Source organism: Microtus oregoni, unplaced genomic scaffold (genome assembly GCF_018167655.1).
Source record: "Microtus oregoni isolate MIOR12 unplaced genomic scaffold, Mior012 000038F_ref0000394, whole genome shotgun sequence".
In the NCBI taxonomy this organism is placed as follows: Eukaryota; Metazoa; Chordata; class Mammalia; order Rodentia; family Cricetidae; genus Microtus; species Microtus oregoni.
In genome coordinates, this window is record NW_024543097.1 from 13890870 (window position 1) to 13903313 (window position 12444).

General features: G+C 40.8%; 1 protein-coding gene and 1 pseudogene across 1 annotated transcript in view; one reads left to right on the forward strand and one right to left on the reverse strand.

Moving 5' to 3' along the window:
• The window catches only part of Fbxl17 (F-box and leucine rich repeat protein 17), a 490002-nt gene that overhangs the window by 347914 nt on the left and 129644 nt on the right, over nucleotides 1-12444 (forward strand). The gene's annotated exons all lie outside the window — the stretch shown is intronic.
• Nucleotides 779-2106, reverse strand: LOC121433410 (annotated as a pseudogene).

Sequence of the window (12444 nt, forward strand, 5' to 3'; positions counted from 1 at the left end):
TACAATGTCCGTGTAATTATTTCCGGGCATAAGCTAGCCAGGCGGCCGGGATGCTGGGAACGCAGCCCCGCTGCCCTTATTTCAACAAGTCAGTATATGAAGTGGTATATTTAATTAGCCTGATTTAAAGGTAAATATACTAAATAACGTTTTATTATAAATGTAATCTGCATATTAAAAATAAATTTAAATTAGAAAACAAACAACCACCTCCTAGTCCTGTGCCAGAATGGTAAAGTCCATTTCAGTGGAGGGCTGGAACGAGGTAGTATCTAAAGATCAGATCACGGTTAGGGCACTCAGTGTTTTACAAGTCAACTACTTGATGGTTTTGAAGAACAGGGTGTACAGGTTTTCACCTCTATATCAGACCTACTAAATCTTTTATGGCAGACAGAAAGGAGGGCAGGCTAGCTAGCTCTGAGGCAGGTATGGCCCAGAGCTCTGTGGTGTTTTCTAGATGTTTTTATTGTTCCTCTGGTGGCTTTTATAATTGGTTAGATTTAGATATCACTGATCAAGATAAGGTAATTTTCTTAAAAATCATGGGACGCTGTGTGTGTGTGTGTGTGTGTGTGTGTGTGTGTATGTGCACCCCGAGTAGTCTGTTTTCCGTACATCGCTCAGACATCCAGTAATAGAGAAGCTTCAGCTGTACACCCTGAACCACTGTTTGTTGCACCATTTCTTTTTTTTTTTTTCAATGTTCAGTTTCCTTTAATGACCCCCATCTCCCCAGAAGGGTAGGTGCAGGCAGCTAGGCGATGGCATGACATGTTCACTTGAAGATCTTGCCTTGATTGACGGCTTTGCCCACATGCTGGAAGGCCCCCTCCCAGGAAAAGTACTCTCGAACCAGGGTCTGGGTCTCCTCGCTACCAGGATCCAGTTTCCGCCATGTAAATGACTCGTAGTCCACCTGCCAATCTGGACTTAGCGGAAAGGCAAGCTCTTGGCCTCGGAAGACCCAAACGCCGGAAATGGAGCTGCTGTTGTTGGTTCCAAAGAGGATGACACTAGCAAAGGCATTCTTCCTCAGTTTGTCCAATCGCTGGAACATGCCAGTGATGAGGTTGCAACTCATAAAGGTCTGGGTGCGCTCCTCAGGGAAGCGATATTCAGCATACCACAGGGACCAGCCGTCCTTATCAAAGTGCTTCCAAAAATATGGCAGCGCCATGGAGAGGGTGTCCTCATTGGAGTACTTACGCTTAAACTCATCCAACACAAAGGTACTCTTGGACAAGTGAGCAAAGGGGTCCTTGGCCTTAGGCTCAGCAGCCAGTGCCTGCTCACACTCATCCATCTCCTCCTCAGGAGCTGGGGCAGCTGCCTTTTTCTCCTCTTTCCATTCAGCCTGGGGCTTCTGTTTCTCTTCTCGTGAACCCTTTTTTTTTCTTGGAGTATCTTTTTTTAGGCTGGCTCTCTGCAAACTTCTTGGCATCAAACTGGGCCATCTTCTCACAGCTTCACCTCCCCCAAGACTGCCGTGAACTGGGGCTGGTTAATGCGGGTGAGGAACCATCGGTTGGTATTGGGGAAGGCCTGGCGAAAAGAAGGCTCTAAGACCTGCTTGTAGAGCCACAGAAGAGTACAGACAACAGTGATATCAGCCAGAGTCACTCGCTCACCCACCAAGAAAGTCCTTATCTTCAAATGAGTGTCCAGCAGCCCCAGGATTCGCCTCACCTCTTCTTTTGCATTTTCGGTGGCCTGTTTGTTATGGTGCATGATGCCCAAGGTGGGGAACACCCAGGTGCTGGCTGGAGGGACAATATCACTGTCAGCAAAGCTCACCAACTGCACCACCTGAGCTGCTGCCTCTGGAGTACTTCCTCACAGGTTCCTCGTTGCTTACATAATAGGAGATGGCATTGTTCTCAAACACGCAGAATCCATCATCACTCTCAAATGCTGGAACCTTGCCAGCAGGAAATTTTCTGAGAAATTCAGGGGTGCGGGTGGTTTGGCCAAAGTGGAAGTGGGGTGGTGCGGAGAGCACGCGGACCTGAGCCCCACTATACTGAGCAGCAATGAGGGCCTTGAAGGCTCTCCAGTTTTCAGGATATGTGTACAGGGTCCCAGCCGCCATGGTGATTCCGCAGAGAAAAGTTGTACCACCATTTCTGCTTTCAGAAAGACCACTGGCATGCTCCACCTCCTCCTTGCTCACACTGTCTGCCCATTCAATGTGTAGTTATGTTGAACAAAACAGACTAAAAGTGAGATGCTAGGCTTGAAAAAAATACATGGTGAGCCAAGAGAAAGACCAGCTCTTTTGTTCTTTTGGCTTCCAGTTATGTGCACCTACATTCTAGTTCATGTTTGGGAAGTTATTTCCTGAAACCCTCTGTCAATAAGCCAGACTAAAATCATAATATTACTTATAACATTAACTCTTTAGAAGAAATCGGGAGATTTAGCCAGTGAGCCTTAAATGTGGACCTAGCACATTTTGAGAACTAGTGTTCTATAATGAAAATTGATAGATAGATAATTTATTTGTGTGTGCATATATATATATATATACACACACACACACACTCTATAATGAAAATTGATCATTATTGTGACATTTCACATCAGAAACAAAACCTAGCAATTTTAAGACGATGAATGGGTAAGATGCCAAAAGACAGTCTTTGGGAATCAGGGACCTTCATCTTTCATGTTTACATTATACTTTCCTTTGCTTACCTGCTTGCTACAGAAACTACCAAACTTCTTACATTAAGTAGTAATAGAAACTTATTCACCAAGTACCTATTGCTATGTGACGGCTTCATTTTTATGAACTTAATCCTGATAACCTGCTTATAGACTATTACTTCTGTTTCACAGGTGAGGAAACTAAGGCACAGAAACCTGAAATGCAGTTTTCCATGATGGAGCCATAATTCCAATTTATAGAGAATAACTCCAGAGAGTGCTCCTTTAATCCTTCCTCACCAAACAATTAGTCATTGTTAAGTGATGGTGACCATATGTGGCCCAGAATCTAATAGAACTCTAATCTTTAGAAGCGACACGAACTGCTCTTTTTGTCTTCTCCCTCTTGGCTCAGGGAGAACTAGGAACAGTATGAACTCCAACTGTACCCTCCTCTGGGGTTTGAGGAAGACAGCCATGTACCTGTAGACACGTGGTACTATCCTCCGTGTCATGGAATCAGGAGTTACTAGGAACAGTATGAACTCCAAATGTTCGCCTCCTCTGTGGTTCTGGGAAAACAACCCCATGCACATACAGACACATGGCGCTGTCCTTCTCAATGTCAAGGCATCAGGAGTTAACCGCATGACACAAATGCTGACCAGTTTCATTCTTGGCTATGGGAAATTTTAATCCTGATGTTAAATTCCAGTGTGAAAAATTCCCTTCAGTAAGCTAAACAAAACATGGGATTGTTGTGATATTTATCTTTTTTCAAAGATTGATTTTATTTTTATTCATGTGTATATAAGCGTGTCTCTGTGTTAGTTTGTGCATTTAACTACATGTGCATGCAATACAGAAGAGGACATCAGATTCCTTGCAGCTGGAATTATAGACAGTTATGAGCCACGTGGTAGGTGTACAGAGAGCTGAACTTAGGCTCTATGAAAGTTCAAATCACTGAGCCATCTCTCTAGCACATTATATTTAAATCAAAAAATCAAATATAGTACCATATCAAGATGAATAATTATTCTAATTTGTATAAGTAACAATTTCACATTTTCTCTATTATTGATAGTGTTCATTTATAGTTTTCGTGGTATTTCATTCATATGTAACCTTTAATTATATTCTGGTGCTTTAAGAGAATTATTTCTTCGGTCCCCTGCAAGAAAAGTCTCCTAAAACTAAACTTCTTAGAAAAAAAGACTAATTGTATCAGTCTATGGATTCAACTCATAGCAGTTTTTTTTATTGCTCCAAAGGTGTTGATTATGCTTATGAATGTGTCAGTACCCGGGGTGACATCTTCAAGGGAAAATGACTGAAAAAAAACTTTTAAATTGCAGAAGTGGGAAGTGCTGACTAGTAAATTCCCAGATGAACTTGTTTCTACTGCAGAAGCATACATGGTAATGAATCGAAAGAAAGGTGATACTTTGCTAGGCTCCTGATACAGCTACTTGGTTTCAGATCAGTCACACAGCTGAGAATATGTACATGTTTTGTCTACAGGGCATATTATGAAGATCACTTCTAAATATTTTGTCATTGGATCCTATTAAGAATATTTCTCTTAAATAATGAAAAATACATTAAAATCATCCCTGTGTTTTTTAAAAAAGTCATTTCTATTTTTTTGATGATTTTAAGTTAGCATTGGTAGATTTTTATGTGCTTTTTTGAAATATGTTTATATAAATCTAGTGTTGTATTCTTTTAAACAAGATATAATTAGTTAACAGAAATCCTCTTTCAGCAGTTCCAGTTCTTCTAATGTGTCCTATGATGATTTCAACACTGTGCAAGTGTTATCTTTTATCATTAGAATAGGTATGGAAGTGGTCACTGTCTGACCTCACTAGAGCTTCCTGGTCAAGCCGAAGGGCCTCCAAGGCTGTTTCCTCATTTTTTCTTTCACAGCCATGATTGCAGGGCATCTGTTTAAGATCTGCTAATGTATACTGAATTTCTTGCCTTTAAATATCTTTGCCCTAAAGCCATGTTTCAAAACAATAGACAAGGTCATAATCCATAAACACACTGTATCTTCTGGGTACATAGTGTCCTAGAAGAATGAGCAGAGAGCAGGTCATGCTACCAGGACTCAATAAATTGTATTCTGAGCTACTTTAGGCATCTTCATTGACAACAGTGGTTCTCAACGTTCCTAATGCCGCCGCCCTCCAATGTAGTTAGTTCATCATGTTGTGGTGACCCCAACCAGAAATTTCTTTTCATTGCTACTTCACTACTGTTCTGAATAATAATAGAAGTGTCTGTGTTTTGTGAAGGTGTTCCACAACTCTGTGAAAGAGTCATTCAACTCCATGGGTGACCCACAGATTGAGAACCACTGACCTGAAGAAGCCATTGAAATATTTAGGAGAGAGCACATGAAGGATTTCACACAAAGCTCCTGCTTCAGAACATTTCCTTTCATTTGAAAATTTTTTTTTTGTATTATAGGTTTTGGTATTGCAGAAAAACTCTACTACCTACATGATTATATATCTGTTTTTTTTCTTTATTCTTATTCCTATTAGAATAATGCACATAATACCGTCTTGGAAAACAATCTCTGTCCTGCTCTTAATTACCAAATGAAGATTCTGATACCTATTCCCTCCCTTTAAAAAGCAAACAGAGTAACTGTAGCAAGTGTTCTTGGACTACCAGCCCCCAAATCATGACACAGACTTATTATTAGTTATGAATGCTCAGTTTTGGTTTATGTTTGTCCCACTAGCTCTTATAAGTTAACCTGTTTTTCTTCATCTACATCTTCCCTTGGGGCTTCTTACCTTTCTTTTATTCTGTATGCCTTACTTTCCTGTCTCCTTTGTGTCTGTCTGGCTCCAGGTGCTTCCTTCTCTTTATCCTCATCCTCTTCTCTCAAGCCTAGAGTCCTCTTCCTTCTTAGTCTCTGTGCCCACCAGCCCTACCTGTCCCTCTACTGTCTAGCTATTGGCAGTTCAGCTTTTTATTAGACCAATCAGGAACCTTAGGCAGGCAAGGTTAAACAAATGCAACACATCTTTACTTAGTTAAACAAATATTCTATTTAACAACAGTAAATATAAATTAAAAATTAATATTATCTGTAAGAAGTTGAATATCCATTACTTATTTGGCTTTTATTTTTATATCAAGTAAAAAAATACACCAACAATAAAAATACCCCTACAAGATGAGGTATTGAGTTAAAAGGGAATATTTATAATATTATTCATATTGCAGATAAAGTGATAGCTATATCTGATATAGTCTCCAGATCCCATTCTGTTGCTCTAACATTTACTTTAACATGATTTTATATTTTCCTTTATATTTAATTCATACTTTCCTTTGCCCTGAAGACAGTGGTTAATTTGTAAGAGTTGATATCATTTGTAATTAGAAACCAAACATACCTATAAGAAATGTCTATTAAAACAGTTGTCCGTTTCTTGTACTCTTTGTCAAAGCTGCTCTGTCGAGGCAAGGGGCTTTTAATCCATACACAAACATAGATCTGTTTAGACCCTGGACTTTTTGCTCCAGCAATATTTTCTCTCACACATTTATTCCAGTCACTTTGTAGAGTGGGCAGCACAGTGAAAAGCATTCAGTTTATATTTCTGAGCAGAAATACAACATTATTTAACCTCAGTAGGCATTATTATAATCTTCCAAAGTTATTAGTTTTATGTGTTAAAGTCTCCATAAAAAGCAACAATGTCTGCTGTCCCTATTTTTAACTTCAGCAGAGACAGTGGGCACCAAGTGTTTCCTCTTTCCTTCCTCCACTCTCCTCACAAACACTGCTGTTTTGTTTTAGAGCAAATCCCCCAAAGATAATGATTTAATTACAATTAACAACTTGTATCATATGTGGTCATTTAATTAACAGCTTTGGGGCTATGCTTGACATTTGGTCTTCTTTCCTCCGCTATTTGCGATTTCTAGCTGGTTGCCATTTGCCTCTTGCACATCGTGGTGTTGTTTCACACAATTGAGAAATGTTAAGAGTTCCCTTCGGAATTCGTCACCTTCCTTCACCATTCTGATGGGTGTGAGAATAGTAAGGGCAGAAAAGGTAGGTAGACATGGGTGAGCAGACAGCCATGAAGTGGATTGTTTGTCAGCTGCATGATGAAAATGAAGAAAACAAGAGGCCAGTTTAAGAAGGGTTGCTTAGAGCAGTGTGGAAACACAGCCCAGGCACGAAGGGAATAGCTCTCAAACTGATGAGTTCTCAACAGAAAAGCCAGAATGTTCTCCAAGGTAGTTCTGGAACTGCTCCATGGTCTGCAACACCTCCGCTGAACTTTTAGCTTTCTCTCGAGACCCTTGGCAACACGCCAGCCATGACAGCCTGATGCCAGAAGCACAGACTAATCATCTTTAGACATGGCGTGCTCTGAAGATGCATATAATTCTCTCCAAACCTGAAATGGGATCACAAGACTGAGGCATCTATTTCCAATTAATTTGGTCACAGGAGTTTATCTGTCATCTTTGTTCTGTCACAGCAGTGTGTGGTATACCTGCCTCCCATGGATTATCAAATATTAAGAGCAGTGGCTAGCAGAATCTTACCCCAGTCAATTCCTATTTTGTCACTTTTGGTTTAAAGTAGATGAAACTAGCCATGGGTTTGAAAATGAACTTGACATTTTCAGGCTTCCGTGAAAGGGAATTGGTCAAACTCCTGGCATGATGGCATAGCAGGTTATTGTATATACCATGCTAATTCATTCTGATTTTCTACAAAAGGTTAGGATAAAGTTTTTACTCTAGGAAAGTACATACAATTTCAGCAGAAAAATACTCTTCTCTTTGCCCCAAATGCATGCTGATGAAGTTATGCACATGCCCTGATTGTATGCTGAGGTGAATAGTAGTGTCCCGAGTAATCTTTCTCAGTACTTAACTAGTCCTTACAGGGTAATCTAACGCCACTGTAGAGCAGGTAGGAACGTGGATGCCTGATAGACATTTTAGTTTTTAATTGACTTTGACTCACCTGCTATCTAGGCTCTCTTGCTAGCAGGAAAGGAAGTCATTCATGAATAATAACAGCTAATAAAGGGAAGGTTGGGCTTACAAATAAAGGATGTTGCTGGTGTGCAATAAAATACATGAGAACCAGGAGCCCACAGGTGCTGAAAACTGGGTTTCTCCGCTGGCTTCCTGTATCCTGGAACTGGACACAACCTAACCCTGAAGACCCTGTCAGCTTTGGCGTTTGAGCAGCAAGCACCCGTTTGTTTGCAGTAGCATACAGTGTGCAAATATGAACAAAATAATTGAGTGCAGTTCATGCTACAAATTCATAAGATGCCATAGCTTGAAAGTTAAGTGAGTAGAAACTGAACCCTGACACTTTGAGTTTTCAATTCCTAAGTCAACCCTTAGAACAGCTGTGGGATACTGATCTGCTGCCCTGTGTAACTTCTTCCCTTTACCTTCTCTACTTAGATGCAGCTAGTTCAGTCTGGGAAAGCCGAGAATTCAAAACCTTACTTACGCAAACTACTAAGAATGTATTTGCTCACTGGACACTGTGGTAGAAATAACAAGGCTCACGAAAAGCACTTACCCTGCAGGTCCGAAAAGGACTCTCATTTCTTTTGGTAATCCAAACTCATTTTGTTCCCTTTAAAACAAATGAAGGCAATCCAGAGCGTGCCCCACCAACCTCCTCATTTCTCGTGACAGTTGTCTCCTTTCTCTTCCCTGGACCCGCTAATCTACACTAAGCCCAGTCCTTTCTGTTTCCATTCCTGGTGTGGACTAGTGCAGGTAGAGTATGGCACATCCCTGCAATGTTGGGAAACATAGCCTAGACTCTGCCCTCTGATTCTGGGTTGGATGTTGCTGTGTTCTTGCAAGTGTGCCTCTGGGATGCACTCCAGAAGTTAAAATTTTGTCCCATGAATTTTCTGGTGGGCTTGCATTTGTTTTGTGGAGAGAGGTTTACTGTTTTCGGTATCTTGATTCTCTTTGCCATTTTGATGTTGATTTTTAAATTAAAAAACAACCTTGAAGCCGGGAGGTGGGGGCGTACGCCTTTAATCCCAGCACTCGGGAGGGGAGGCAGAGACAGGTGGATCTCTGTGAGTTCAGGGCCAACCTGGTCAACAAGAGCTAGTTCCAGGACAGGCTCCAAAGCTACAGAGAAACACCACATCCAGGTAGAGATGGTGTTAGTGAGAACTGCATAGCTATATTATTTCACAGAGAAGTAAAGGTAGGCACAGGGGCTGACTGAAGGACCAAAAAAGCTAGGAAAAAGGGACCAGTAAGAAAAGATTGCCATGGGACAAGCCAGCATTCCAGGTTTGGTTTTGTTTTGTTTGTGGTTTTTCTGTTTGTTTTGCTTTTTAGACAAACTATCAGTGGATCCCCATGGCCTGTAAAGTCAGTGGGGCAAAGGGAGGCATTGTTGTCAGGGCCAAGACACATGGAAACCATCCCTTTTGCTCTCTCTCCGGGGTCCTGACTATAATGGAAAGGTTGCCAGGCCCTTAATTATGAAAGGACAACAGGACATTAATAGAACCTATCACCTGTTAGGAAGAGCACTTGTGGGCTGTTTACTAGAAATCTATTAAATATGACATGAAGACAGATTGCCTGCCATTTCTTAATGTGACACTGTAGTCAGGATATATGTTCAGTAAAAGGGTTTATGGAAACCATGCCGATGTGTTCTGTCAATTAAACCTAAACGCTGCGTGAATGAAGTAGAGCCAGGCAGCACTTGAAGCAAATGGGTGTGTTTACCTCAGGTTCTCTGCAGCAGAAAGGTTCATCTTGAACTCCAGTTGTTTTACAGCAAGTTCATTGTCAGGGATTCTACCTGTCAAAGCAGCGAGGGGAGGGATGACAGCAGCACCGAGGACTCACTTGATACTTATTTATTGATGTTGGAGGATTTATATTTTTATGAACCTGATGAATTTCCTTGACAACCTAATATAAAAGTCCTTTGTATAGAAAAGGCATTGATGGCCCAGTACAATAATCCTGTAAAGTATGCCTTCGTGTGCCTTAACATACGAATACCTCCTTAACTTTCTGTTGCAATAGAAAGAAAATCCATTGATGTTTATCCACCTATCAGTGAAAAATACTCTCTCTCTCTCTCTCTCTCTCTCTCTCTCTCTCTCTCTCTTTCTGTGTGTGTATGTATCTTTCTCTCTCTCTGACATTAAACAGAGAACATCATATATTCAAATATGTTATATCTTTATAATAAGGTTCATCTTTGCATTTCATTGATTTTTTTTCCCAAACAACATTATATAAAACTCCTCTTTCAGCTATAATTACAGTTGGGTCTCTACATTCCGTTACACTGAAAACATTGCACAGAGAGCTGGCAGTCATGTAAAATATTTTTCATTATCGGTCTTAGTTTAGAAAATTATGTTGTTCATTTTGTCTAATGAAGTTCAGCTCAAGCCTGGTTTTCCCCGTAAGCAGCCATGTTTCATGAGGGTGGAGTGGGGAGGTGAAATTGGCTGGGTGAGACTTTGGGATGAATGCATGCTCATACTCTGTATTCACTGACTTTTCTCCCCTTCGCCCGGGGCAAGAACAACAAGGGTGCCTTTATTATATAATGTTCCTGTCCTTGTGCCTCAGTTTGCTGGGCTATAACAGAGAAGCTGCCACTGCCACCTGAGATGTCTTTAAGGAAAATGTCCGTGCTTTCTTCAGGGCAGAGGGACAAAGAGTTCTCTACACCAGTGGGATACTTGGAGCCCAGTAGAGTGGGTGTCATGACTTCTTTATCCTCGCCCCTCCCCTCAAATGCCTTTGCCATAGAAGGAGCTGAGCACATGGCCTCGGTGGAGGTCACACCTGGTAGACGCCATCATTTGCTGTTTTAGGAGCCCTCACACTCTACTTTGATTGTAGTTTTTTTAATTTTTCAGAATAAAACTGGAATTCCCCCTCGCATGTTTATTATTTTTTTTCTGATACTGCATGTAGCTTTAGATTCATTTGACAACTCCATCTTGCTGTTGCTTCATACCTGAGCTGTGTCAATTGATTGACATCTCTTGGTTTGCTTCAACTAAGACTATCCTCCAGGGCCCCCAGAAAAGGATTAAATTTAAGGATTGTCAGAGCATGCAAGATGCATTTGCATTTATTGCTATTCTTGTTCAAGATTATTTATTTTCTAAAGGTCTTTGCTTCTCTGTATAAATCTCAATGAAAAGCAAACAATTTGTATTTCTTGAAATGAAAAATCTTCAGTTTTTTCCTATTGTGACACATGCACCTCAAATTGGTATTTTCTAAAGCCTAGTTTTGTGTTCACGAGAAATACTTGTTAGCTATGAAAGAAATTAGCTGTTGTCTTCTAAATAAAAATGATTATTCTTAATAATCTAGCTGCAGTAATAGATTCTTAATACCTTTTACGTTTACTACCTTATTTCTCAAAGGGCCTGTGAGAGAATCAGTGCCTCAAGACACAGCTGTCAGCTTCTACTCCCTGCAAGGGAGACTGGGGAGAAAATCGGCCTTCCAAAGGTCCAGGAAGCAAAAAGTGATATCTCACATACTATTACACAGTTTAACTAATGTAGCAAATGCCAAATAATTGCTGGCACTAATACGTGGGGGCGGGGGGTTACTTTGTGTGGTTACCATGGATTCCCTTAACACTGATGTGCCAACCATGATTGAATTACTATGAGTTTAAGATATTAGTGATAGTGTTGGCTTGACTCCATAATTCCTCTAAAAGACAACTACAGCTGCATTATATCCAACTTGCTTTGGTATTATCCTGTTGTGTGAGAATTATTTCTATATATGTAATTCCATTTAATCCAAGGAGAACTGTGTATGCTTTATGTATAAAAGTTTAGTGATTCATGGTGAGAGCCTATGGAGCTGTTCATGTATGTTAGGCACCAGACTAACTACATTGTCCTATGTAGTGTTCACAGAACACAGTCACCTCCATCTCCTAAATTAGCAACTAGGGCCAGGAAGGGGTGGATCAGTTAGCAATCCCACATTTAGTAAGACGTAGGGTTTAAACCCCATTGGGCCCAAAACTTTCTCACACCTGATATTTGGTGCCCTGTCCTGATGCAGGAACACTACTTAGAAATGGGGAGATGCAAGTATCTGGGCCACATAGTGGCCCAGTTGAGTAGGAGACTTGAGGTTAGGGGCCAGCAATCTGTGTCCACAGCCCCAGGTGATTCTGCTAGCATTGAGGTTTGACCCCCATTGTCCCTTCAAGCTGAGGTCTCCAACCAGCTTTCCCAGCCTATCACTGCATGAAGAGACAGCCGCTTCCTGTCTCCTCCCCTCACCTACACACCTCCTCTAATTACCGTTCTGTATTAGTGAATCTAAACATTCAAGAAATATCTCACTTTAGTCAAACAGGAAGCTCTATGCTATGATTCCCTCTTGAACAGACATTTTCAATATTTTCCAGTGAAAGTTGTGACCAGTGTATGAATCTTTGTGAAATGTGCTTATCATGTTAGCCTGGAGCCAATACCTTGCATGGTTATAATCTCTCTGTGAGGACTGTCCTGTAACGCCTGTAAAGAATGCTGGGATTTTCCCAAGTTCACAAATACCCTCCACAGCACACAAATGTAAGACAAACCTGAGCCTCAATGGTTTGGTTTGGTTTTTCCTGTAAATAAGGAATAGATAATCAGACATTCATCTTGCATGATTGGAGTAAATGAAAGCTTCTTGGCATTGCATCTATATACTGTTTGTGTGTGTGTGTGTGTGAGAGAGAGAGAGAGA